Below are 11,914 nucleotides of genomic sequence, written 5' to 3' on the forward strand. Positions count from 1 at the left end.
AGACACTTTAGAAAATGAAAAGGCAAGCCACACACTGTGGGAAATATATGCTAAGTATGACCAAGTACTTGTATCTGGAATATACAAAGAATATACAAATAACTTTGTAAATGGTAAAACCCAATTAAAAATATATATATTTTAGCAGCTACTTAATCAAAATGTTATATAAATATGGCACACAACATGAACAAAGATGCTCAACATCATTAGCTATCACAGATGTGCACAGCGAAACTGTAATGAAGGGACTACTACACCAGTATTAGGAGGTGTAACATTTTTAAAGGCTGATAATACCAAACGTTGTAAAGATAACTGGAATGGTCACACAGTGTTGATGAAAATCAAAAATGGAAGGACTGTTTTGAAAAGGTTTGACAGTTTTATAAAACTAAAACATAAACTGGCTGGTCATGGTGGCTCACCCCTGTAATCCCAGCACTTTGGGAGGCTGAGGTGGGAGGATCACTTGAGGTCAGGAGTTCAAAACCAGCCTGGCCAACGTGGTGAGACCCCCATCTCTACTAAAAATACAAAAATTAGCCGAGTGCGGTGGCAGGCATCTATAATCCCAAATACTCAGGAGGCTGAGGCAGGAGAATTGCTTGAACAGGGGGTGGAGGTTGCAGTGAGCTGAGATAGAGCCACTGCACTCCAGCCTGGGCAAGAAGAGCAAGACTCTGTCTCAAATAAATAAATAAACTGCCATAAGATGCAGTAATTTCACTCCTAGATACTTACGCAAGAGGAATGTAAGCATATGCCCACATATACAATTTTACAGATATAATCATAGAAGGTTTATTTGCAACAAACAAACACTGGAAACAACCTAAATGTCTGTCAAGGGCTGAACTGTGTCTACACAAAGTGTGTATATTGAAGCTCTGGACTCCAATCCCTCAGAATGTGCCTATCTGGAAATAGGGCCTTTAAAAGGGTGATTAGGTTAACATGAGGCTATTAGGCTGGTTCCTCCTCCAGAAGAGGACATGTGGACACACAAAGAGACATCAGGGATGCACACACAGAGAAAAGACTGTGCAAAGACGTCTGCAAGCCGAGGAGAGCAGCCTCCAGGGAAACCAAACCTGCCAGCACCTGCTGATCTCAGACTTCTAGCCTCTCGAACTGTGAAAAATAAATGTCTGTTTTTTAAACCACTCAGTTTGTGACATTTTGTTGGTTTTGCTAAAAAACTAATACAGTGTCCATCAACAGATGAATAGATAAGCAAATTGTTGTATCCTCACACAAGGGAAAACTACACAGCTGTAAGTGCAGGTCTGTAGTTGCCTGGGGATGGGGGTGGCAGGAAAAGTTAGAATTAAATAATGGTACATTTAATGAGTATTGAATTGTGTGCGCCAGGAAATTTACAATCAAATCATGAATACTATATCCATCACCTCTCCTACTATTCTCATGCCCACCTTTGTAATCCATCCCTTTTTCCTCCCACCCCCATCCCCAGGCAACTACAGATCTACTTTCCGACACCATAGGTAAGTTTGTATTTTCTAGAATCGAGTACGTTTCTGACACACATGTTATGCTTTATATAGATATTTTGGTCTGGCTCCTTACACTCTATGTGAGTACATGCAGATCCAAGCGTACTAAAGCACGTGTAAATTGTCACTTCTCCCTTTGGACTGTCTTTCCTATTTCATTACATTGCTTATAGTGATCCGGAAAGATGCAATCCCCAAAGTAATCTTCCTAGAAACAGGAATGTCTAAAAAGTAAAAAAAAAAAAAAAAAAAAAATACATATGGGAAGCAATTTTTATTTCCCTTAAGGTGTATTTTTCTGCCTATATCTGATATAATTTCAATTTTACGATGACCATTTTTCCCCACATTTTCTCAGCTGGAGCTCCGTTGACTGACACAGCTCTGCCTTGTATCAGTAAACTGCATGGTGCTACTCAATGGTATCCAGAGTCATCCACACCACTTCTACTGCCCCTAACCCAGGCTCATCCCTGAAATATCATTATTCACATTAGTCACTCTTTGGGTCTGATAATCTAAAGACTTAAAATGCAAAGTCCTTTTTAAAAAATGAAAAACTGGAGCAATGATGCTTTCGTTTGAATTTCAAAGCGAATTGCCTTAACAAAGAGGCCCTGAGAGCACAAAACACAGGACTAGGCACAGAGTCACGGTGAGGCACAGAGAAAAGGTGTGATCTAAAAGCCAGTGCAGTTTGCAGGAAGAGGAGGACAGGATTCCTGGGCAGTGAAGGCAGTGATCGAACGACGGTACCCTGGACAACACAAAGGCACAACAGCAACCAAGCAGGACAAAAAGGAAGAATTGGCACACCTGGCCACTTGCCAGTTTGGGCTGGGAATCCTGGAGGCACTAACATGACCTGTTTTGATGTACTCTACATAAAATCATAGCATTTCCACAGCTTCACTGAATTTTCAGAGCTGTAAAAAATCATTTTCAACTTTGAGATGGGACATTGGAGGCCCACAGAAGTTAAAAGAGTGTCCAACAATAGACATCTAATTACTGGCACAACCGGGACAGAGCCAGGTGACCTATTCCAGGTCTGGGGTTCTTTCCTCTACACCTATGCCTGACTTGAAAGCATTAGAACGCCCTTAGATTAAAACCAAATTTTGTTAATCATCATCAGTCAAGGTATTACCTCATTAATAACTGCAGCCATCACAATTATTAAAGCATATAGGTTCCCTGCCAGTAATGGTAGTAATAGTAGTAAGCATTCATTATATTCACCTGAAAGCTGATGAGCTAGAACTGAAAGGAAAACCATACGCCAGTAGAAAGAATGAAGAAAGGAGGCTACAACTACTGCATAGAGTTGGCTTGAGTATTCCCAGGCCAGCAAAGACTTCCACATTTCTAAGGCCACTTACTCTTCCTCCCAGACATTGAAAAACATCTGTCCAACTTCACAGGAAGAACCAAACTAAGTGGAAGTGTGCAAAAGAAATCCTCTGTTAGCTTAAGTACAGTATTGCAGGTCTAAATCTTGGTCCCTCTTCCCATCACTTCCTTTTTTTCTCACCTTCTCACATGCGAAAACGCATATGCCTGTGCATGTCTGTGTTGAACACCACACAGCCAAGGGAACTGATAACAGGTGAGAAGAGTGAAATTCAGACAGGAAAATTAACGACATTCTTTCAGATGCTTTTGCTTCTCAGAGAAATCACAAGTGCATTAACTCATTTGATTCCCGCAAATTGCTTGTAAAGCCGGGAGCACCAGGATAATTATCCCTGTGTGGCTGATGAGAAAAGTGTGGAAAGCAGAGGCATCTTCATTCTTATGATTAACTCAGGTGTGAGCATCCCTGTCTGGAACAAAGTCACTCCTTTCTGATTGGTGACCTATTTAATTGAACCCTGAGCCAGTGGGGCTGCAGCTCTTACCTTTGAGGTCTATTAGAGTTCTATGGAGGAAGCCTTTTTAGTCCCAGGGACAGTATTGGGGTTCGGTGCTAAATATTTATCTACCACACGGGAAAATTAAAATTTAAGAAAACCATCAGTGCAGATAACGACAAAGACTCACAAATGAAGACATGCCTGCTATTTATTTCCTATGCATTAGCAGAAACCATCAACGGAGTCAGCATACTTTCTACTGAAAGGACAACCACATTAAATGACTTCCGTGAACTACTTCGATGAGCATGAGTAATGTTTTCAGTTAACAACACAAGAATTGAGTCTTCCATTATCATGAGATTTTTTTCCTTCGACATTAGTAGAAGCATCTCCAAGTTGGAGCGAACTGGAGACTTCCGCTGGTACAATAAAATCATAAATAATTAAAATGACTTAAGCTGCCCCTTACTTTAACATTTCCTATCCAAAAGGCCCATACATCACTTCAATAGAAGTGCCTTGTTTTTTGTCAACCCTAGATCTGTGCTTAGGTCTATGTGCTTCTACTTGATTTTGTTCATCAGACGTAGCAAGAGATGAATTGATTACCTGTTTTACAATGTCACACATATGTGTCCACTACTTGGTACTTCCGGTAAGGGGAGGTCACAAAAAATAGATTTCACTGGAGATAACCACAATTTTCTCCTTCTTCCAGAGGTTTCACTTTCCAAATCTGACCCAGATTATTAGCCACAATTAATTAATTCTATCTAAGGAGTTCTTTTAAGAGTAGACAGCATGAGAGTGACATCGCAACTGCCATAGACTACTAAGTGCCTGGTACCAAAGATCCTTTATTAAATACTCAAATATAATCATGCACGGTTTATCATATTTTCTCCATTTTACAGACTTAATAATGGACTTGTCCATATTTATTTGGACTTGTCCATATTTATTTATTTCCATAAATAATTAGAAGAGCCTGGAGTTGCACCAAGTTCTCTCTGACTTAAAGATCTTATCAATTAAAAATAAGTCAGAGTCAGGGTGACTCTGACTCTAGCCCAATAAGTAGGAAAGGACATGAGATGTCCACTACTTCAATTATCTTCAGAGCAAGATGACAACCATTTATTAAGGCAGGAGAGAAAGCATCCTATTGTTTAACTTCTGTAGGGACAGCAGTTTCTTGGATTGCTTAGGTTTTCAACCTTGGACTCTTCTGTACATGTAGTGTAGATTCAGTTGTAAAATGTTGCTTCCTGTCTCAGAAAGCTCTTCTGGTTCTACTGGACCCCTTCTAGACAGTACCCAGTGATAGTAATAGGGGTAAATAGTGAGCTGAAAGAGCATGATGCAGCTAGTCCAGCCCATATCTACTGCAGCAAGACTGATTTTGAAGTAACAATCGCTATGAATTAAAGGCAGCATGGCATAGTAAAAATGGAATCAATTTGGCAGTCAGACATAATTGGATTCAAATTCCAGCTTTATCACTTAACAACTGATTAACCTTAAGAAAAGTTACTTAACCTCTCAGAGTACCTATTTTCTCATCTAAAAAATAGATTTAAATATGACAGTTCTTGTATATACTGATAGGAATTTTCAGTGAGATAATGCAAGTAAAATGTTGTGATATATTAATGGTTATGCATAATTATTATGACTATATATTCATATATATGTATAATCCCAATTTGTCTAGAATAAGTTTGATTCTCCCCTAGGTGAGATACATGTAGGCTCACTGAGAAAATGTTTCTCAGCATATTCCTTCACACATCTTCCATTTTTGAGAGAACAGTGTGGTGTGATCTGAAGTAAATTGGGTAAATTTTGAAAACTGAATATTCCTAAATTTAGAAGGACACAGATAAGAACTTGGAGCAAAACAGATGAACATTTTTGATTCTGTGATAAAACGATAGAGCAAAAAGCAACAGTTCCTTAATTTGCTTTTTTTCTCCTAACTTGGCTTTCTAGTAACATCATACATATTTTCAGTAAGTACATAACACCCTCCTAATCTGGATGGCAAGTGCAAGAGGTAAGAGCTAAAATTTAAGAGAGACACTTTCAAACCCTTCTTGAAGTCATTTTTTTTTTTTTTTGCAGGTGAATTTCTACTTGAGCAAGCTAAAGCAGAAAAATATGCACGTAGACACCACAGACTAAATCTCCTGATGTGAAGGCTATCTATTTAAAATAACTTTACATCAAAATAATGAATTCACTCTCACAGTAGAAAGAATAGATCAAGTGTGAGTGGGAAGACAAAAATTTCCTGGGATGCACTCCCCATTGAGAGAACCTGACTGTCGGATGATGGATTTTAGTAAATACCAAGAAAAAGCACTGGGTTCCAGATACCAACAGCACAACTATAGCCTGTAACTCCTTCTGTACTTCCTTAGAGAGCTCCATGAAACAACATATTCATCAATACAGGCATATTTACATTGCAGAAAACTCAACTTAGACTGGATTAAATAATTACGTATTGGCTCATGTACCTGGAAGTCCAATTGAGGAATAAAGTACAAGTTTTCTTGACCCAGATGCTAAGTGATGCTATCTCGTCACTATGTCTTTTGCAGATTAGTAATCCTATGTTGGCTGCAGGAAGAGCTCTCGCTTAGGTCGCAGGCCCGCTGGTGCACTGTTATCTTTCATGTTAATTGACACAAACCAAAAGGAAACACCCCAAAGCTAAGGATGAGCTTTCTCCTAAGTACAAGAGCTGACTAGGGAGAAACGGATACACAATGACTATCTAGGTACTATTTGAAAGACGTGGAAGAGGGATGGGCACTGAGTATATAAACATAAAGTACATGGAAGACAGTATAAGCCATAATTATCTAGGACTTCTCTCTCATTTTAATGAGAGAGAGTTTAATTCAAACTGTCCCCATTAATCAGGAAATAAACCCATGAAGAATAGAGAAAAGATCCATTTACACTGCATTGGAACAGGCAAGGATAAAATTACTTTCTAAGATGTGTGGACAGAAAAGATAAATCATAGAACCCATGTCAGTTTGGCTGCATGTGACAGAACAATGCAGAATACCAGGATTAAGCAACATAGACGTTTATTTTCCTTTCACATAAAATAATCCAGAAAAAATCTGGTCTGGTGACTCTATGGTTTTAAAAAAGGAAACAAAAAATAATCAAAGGTTTCCAGTTCCTATTGTTCTGCTCTTCAGTGCCGGCTTCCGTCTTCAGTAGGTTATCTCATCGTTAAAACTGTCTGTCTTTCAAAAGCTCTAGCCAGTCATTACTTCTACATTTCATTTCAAACAAAGACAAAGAGAAGCCAGAAGGGTGCTGCCTCACTCCCCCAAAGAACCTTCCTGGAAGTCCTAAGGCAACACTTACGCTTGCACCCGATTGGCCAGAAATGTGTCACATGACCATATGTAGCTGAAGGGAAACTCCTGGGCTACGCAGTCTTTCAGCAGCATCCACTCTTGCACAAAGGACACAAGGAAGAATAAACACCAGAAACTACTGATTCTCTTATTCCCAGAACCTACGGAAGTGACCCAGAATAGCCAAGACAAATTGAAAAACAAGAATAAGTATGGAGGACTTATGCAATTTGTTTTAAAAAAAATGACAGTAAACCAATCAAAAGAGTGTAGTATTGGCACAACATACACATCAACGGAACAGGACAGAGTATCCCAAAACTGATGCAAACATACATAGTCAGTTGGCTTTTGGTAAAGATTCCAAGAAAATTCAATGAGAAAAAAACAGTCCTTTTAAAGAATGTTTGCTGTAATAATTGGATAACAGTTTGGGGGGAAAAAAAATTAAGTTCAACCATTGCCTCACAATATACATAAAACATTAATACAAAAAGGTGTTATAGTTCTAAATGGACGAGTTAAACTCCCAAACTTCTAGAAGAAAACATAGAAGAAAATCAGTGTGGCATAAGGAGTTCTTCAAGAGAAGAGAAAACTCAGAAATCATGTTAGAAAAATATGGCAGAGAGGACTAGATTGCAGCTCTGGATAGAGTAGCATGCGGAGGCTTGCATTGTGAATTTTAGCTCCAGATCGACTGCAAGAACAAACCAGCAATTCGGAGAGGACCCGCAGGCCATCTGAAGGAAGCAGACTGCTCCTGCAGGACACCCCAGATACTGTGAGTGCCTTGACTGCCGAAGTGGGAAAGGGAGACCCTCCTGTCCCGAACTCGCCCCCCAGCCAGAGAAGCTGAAGGTCTGTTTGCGGGAGAAGTTTCCGACTTTACCAGAGCTGAGACCAGTTAGAGAGCCAGTGACATACAGGGGTTGGAGAAAGCAGCAGAAAGGCCCTGGGAGCTCACTGGGTCCCCAGCAGCCCATTCCCGCCTGGCACCACAAGGATCCATGGGGAGGGTGGGCAGAGGAGCAGGGGGTAAAACCCCACAGAGCGAAGGAATTCTCTCGCTTAACTTTGTTAACAATTTGAACCCAGGGAGAAACCTCCCAGCCAGAACTCAGGGGAGTGCAGGAACTCACAGGCAGGGGAAGAACCAAGCCCTTTTCTCTGGCAGCTGGGAGGCGGATAACTTCAGGCAAATTTTCAAGCCCTTCTCACCCTCCTCCTGGAAACAGACTCTGGACTGTTGTGTAGGGCGCGGTGGGAATGAGGCCGGTCCTTCAGTTTGTGTGGGAGCCGGGTGAGGCCTGTGACTGCCGGCTCTTCCCACTTCCAACCTGCATGACTCAGCAGAGGCAGCCATAATCCTCCTAGATACACAATTCCAGTGTTGCTGGTGGTGCAAAACGGTGCATTCACTTCAGAAAATAATCAGAAAGAGGTAAAACTGACACTGACTGAAACCTCATACAGTAAGATTTTCTGTTGCTTTAAAGCTGGCAGATAAATCACAATATCCTGAATTGTAGAACTGCAAAATTCAATCTATAAAAATTTGTCCTCAAGAGAAATAATTACTGCAAATGAAAATTCACAACAGGAGAAGTGAGTCTTTCAAATTTGATGGCAGAAAATATTCCTTAAAGGAATCAAATCTGTGTAATAGATATAAAAGTTAGTTAATTCCAATGAGAAAATTACATGGAAATATGGAAGCTATTTAACTGTGCCATATAAAACATTGACCCATAGCTTAGTTTGACATTATGGGATCTGTTTCAGAAGCCACAAGCTTGATGAACAATGTATCAATGTTGCCATAATTATAATTTTTTTAACTTTGTATTTTAAAATCTTCCATATCAAAATGTCGAAGGTCACAATGGCCTGAGACCATGAATTTCTCGTCATTGTGTCAGTGGGTGCACCACCTGAGCCACCCATGGCCTTCCTTTCACAAGGAAAAGGAAGACATTAGCGTCTCCAGGTGCTCCTCTCAGTGTGACAGGAAGAACGGCAATCACTAAAGAAGACCAAAGAAAATGCATATATAACTGGATCTGAAGAACTCTTTCAAACAGCATTATCTCCTCTCACAATTTATTTTACCAAATGACGCTGCAGTGCACACTGCAGAGCCCAGCAGTGCAGGTGAACATTCTGGTTCCTCTGTTCAACGTTACCTGTCCAGCACCAGACCCTTGCCGGGTCTTAGTGCAATGACACCAAGGATCACGCCTGAAATTATTCAAGAGACCAAAACCTAGAGGGAAAGGAAATTGTAGAAAGCTTGCATTATTTATAAAGTTAAACCATTTCCTGGACTGTGTCCAAAATGGCTGTTACTGGGCAGGGAGACCTTGAGGGTTGGATCAACCCATTCGGTTCTGCCCCATGTCAATAATCTGGCAGCTCATTCTGCCTATACTGATGATAATGAATTGCAAAAATTTACAGTTTTTGTACTTGCTGGAATTCATGATTCTTTAATCACTATCCTTAAAACAGATATCAAATGTTACTTGCAAAAACCCAATAAAATGTTTCTAATTGCATTGTTGCAGAAATAGTATCAATTCTCTCATTATGTACCATTGCTCAGTAGGTAATTAGAAATGCAATGTGCTTATCTTCACCTATTTTTATTTCATCCTTGTCTCTTCTAGGTAAACTGCTGGTTTGTTTACACCCTCATCTTTTCACGTAACCCTGGCTGAAATAAAATGTGTACATTCAGCAGTCTCAAAGCAGGATAATTGCAGTGCTCTCTCCGTTCTTCATCAACTCTCCCTTCAAGAAACTCAGTCAACTATTTTCTTCTAGAACCCTTCCTAACCAAAACAATCAAGAAAATGAGTTTTTGTCTCTCAGTCTGAATCAACCACTCACATGGTTTTACAAGTCGACCTCATGAGTGTAGGACTGTACCATTCATAGACACAAACTGTGTCCTTGTGGGCTGTCCTCATTGCCTGATGCCCGGCCCTGCTTTCCATCTGGCCATCATAGTCTGGATAATCCCTTCTTCCTTTTTCAGACCTCCTTTTTTGCTCCTATTAGACAAATCTCCTTGCTGCCCAACTGAATCTACCCTTTGTTCTGAATGGAAAACTATTCTAAAAAACAGCAGTGAATAAGAAAAGTGATCCATCTGCAAAGGAGCAGGATAAAAGAAGTTCTGATCCTTGACAATAGTCCCCTGTATAGGGAATTTCCAATAATTATACCATCAATATACAACACTAAGAAACATCAGTGAGTCTTTTTGATTTCCCATTTGACAGTAGAAAGTGATTGAGTCTATAATAAATGAGTCTATAAATACTAGTTAATATCAATAATGAATGAATAAAACGCTGGAGGGGAAAAGACTTACCCCATTTCAAAACTTGCTTAGCCAAAATGTGATCGAAGGTAATCCACCATATTGGGTATATGCACACTGTAGAGTACTGTGCAGCCATAAAAAGAGAAAGAAATCATGTCCTTTGCAACAACATGAATGCAGCTGGACATGATCCTAAATGAAGTAATGCAAGAACAGCAAAGCAAATACCATGTCTTCTCACACACAAGTGGGAGCTAAACATTGGATACTCATGGACATAAAGATGGCAGCAATAGACACTGGGGACTACTAGAGGAGGGAGAGGGAGAAAGGGTTGAAAAACAAACTGTTGGGTCCTACACTCGGTACCTAGGTGACAGGCTCATTCATACCCCAAACCTCAGCATCACACAATATACCCCGATAATAAACCTGTACATGTAGCCCCTGAATCTGAAATAAAAGTTGAAGGGGAAAAAAAAGAATACACTATGTTGAAATAAAAAACAAATAACAAGCACTTGATAACTACTAGGTCAAATAAGACATTTAGAAAATGAAATGATGGACTAACTAGAAATGAATGACAGTAGTGTTCACAAAATGTGGCCTGCATAATATTTGATTTGGGAAAAATGTTGCCTTTTTATTGTCTAATATATCATTAATTTAAAAAATATATTTGATGAACAATGGGAGAGTCATTTTTGTATACAGGATAGAAAGTTCATATGCATTTATTAGAATAGCTTATATAATTTAGTAAATTTTTTGTATTTTATTAAAATTTAATAATTTAGTAAATTTTCAAATCCTCTGTTTTATTACCATGCTGAGAGAGCTATTTTAAAGTTTCCCAATGCTCATGTTTCTGTCAATTTCCTGTTGAAATGCTAAGATCTTTTGCTTTACATACTTTAATTCCATTTGTTTTAGCACAGAGAATGTCATAGATGTTGTATTGACAAAATGAAGAATTGTTTTGTTTTTAATTTTTATTTCACAATAGGAAATATACAAAATTATAAAAATAACACACAGATGCCTGTGTACCACCAAATCAACTTGAAAACCAAAACACTGACTGAACAGTTACTTCATCTTTGTGATCTCTCCCCTGGGCTATCCGTCTTCATTCGTCCCAATTCAAACCTTTATACTGATTTTTAGGTTTATGTTTCTCATAAATTTTTATACCTTTGCTAAAACATTCATAAATAATATAGTATTATAAGATACTTATATAGTGGAATTTTATGCAGCAATAAAAATAAATGACCTTGAGTAAGACTTTTCAAGTGATATAAATCTAAAAACCCTATTTAGCAAAAATAAGCAAGTATAGAAGAACATATGCAGTGTGAAACCATTTACATTATAATTTTTTAAAAAAAGAATTGTACCTTATACCTGTCAAATAATCATTGTTCTCCCACTTTAATCTGTTTGCAATGAATTGTTTACCTTTTACTATTTAGTATACTGAAGTTTGGTTTAGTTTGTTTCCTTTTCATGATTTATGTGTCCACACTTACGCTTTCATTCTTTTAAAGGCGCCTTTGCTTTAGATATGTTTATTTATACAACATAAAATGTGAAAGGCTTTGTCTTTTAATATGGTAGTTCAACCAATAGTATATATGACTGAAATATTCAGGCATCTTTTTATCCTGCTCTTTCATGTTTTTAAATTTTCTTGCTGTTTCTTTTGTTTTTGTTCTCTAGCCAAATAAAATACACAACCTTCATTTTTACCATAACCAGTGTTTTCATACATAATGGATAGAGAGATTGGCAAGATAGATGATTGATATATTAATC

The sequence above is a fragment of the Theropithecus gelada genome, chromosome 18 (genome assembly GCF_003255815.1).
Source record: "Theropithecus gelada isolate Dixy chromosome 18, Tgel_1.0, whole genome shotgun sequence".
Taxonomy (NCBI): Eukaryota; Metazoa; Chordata; class Mammalia; order Primates; family Cercopithecidae; genus Theropithecus; species Theropithecus gelada.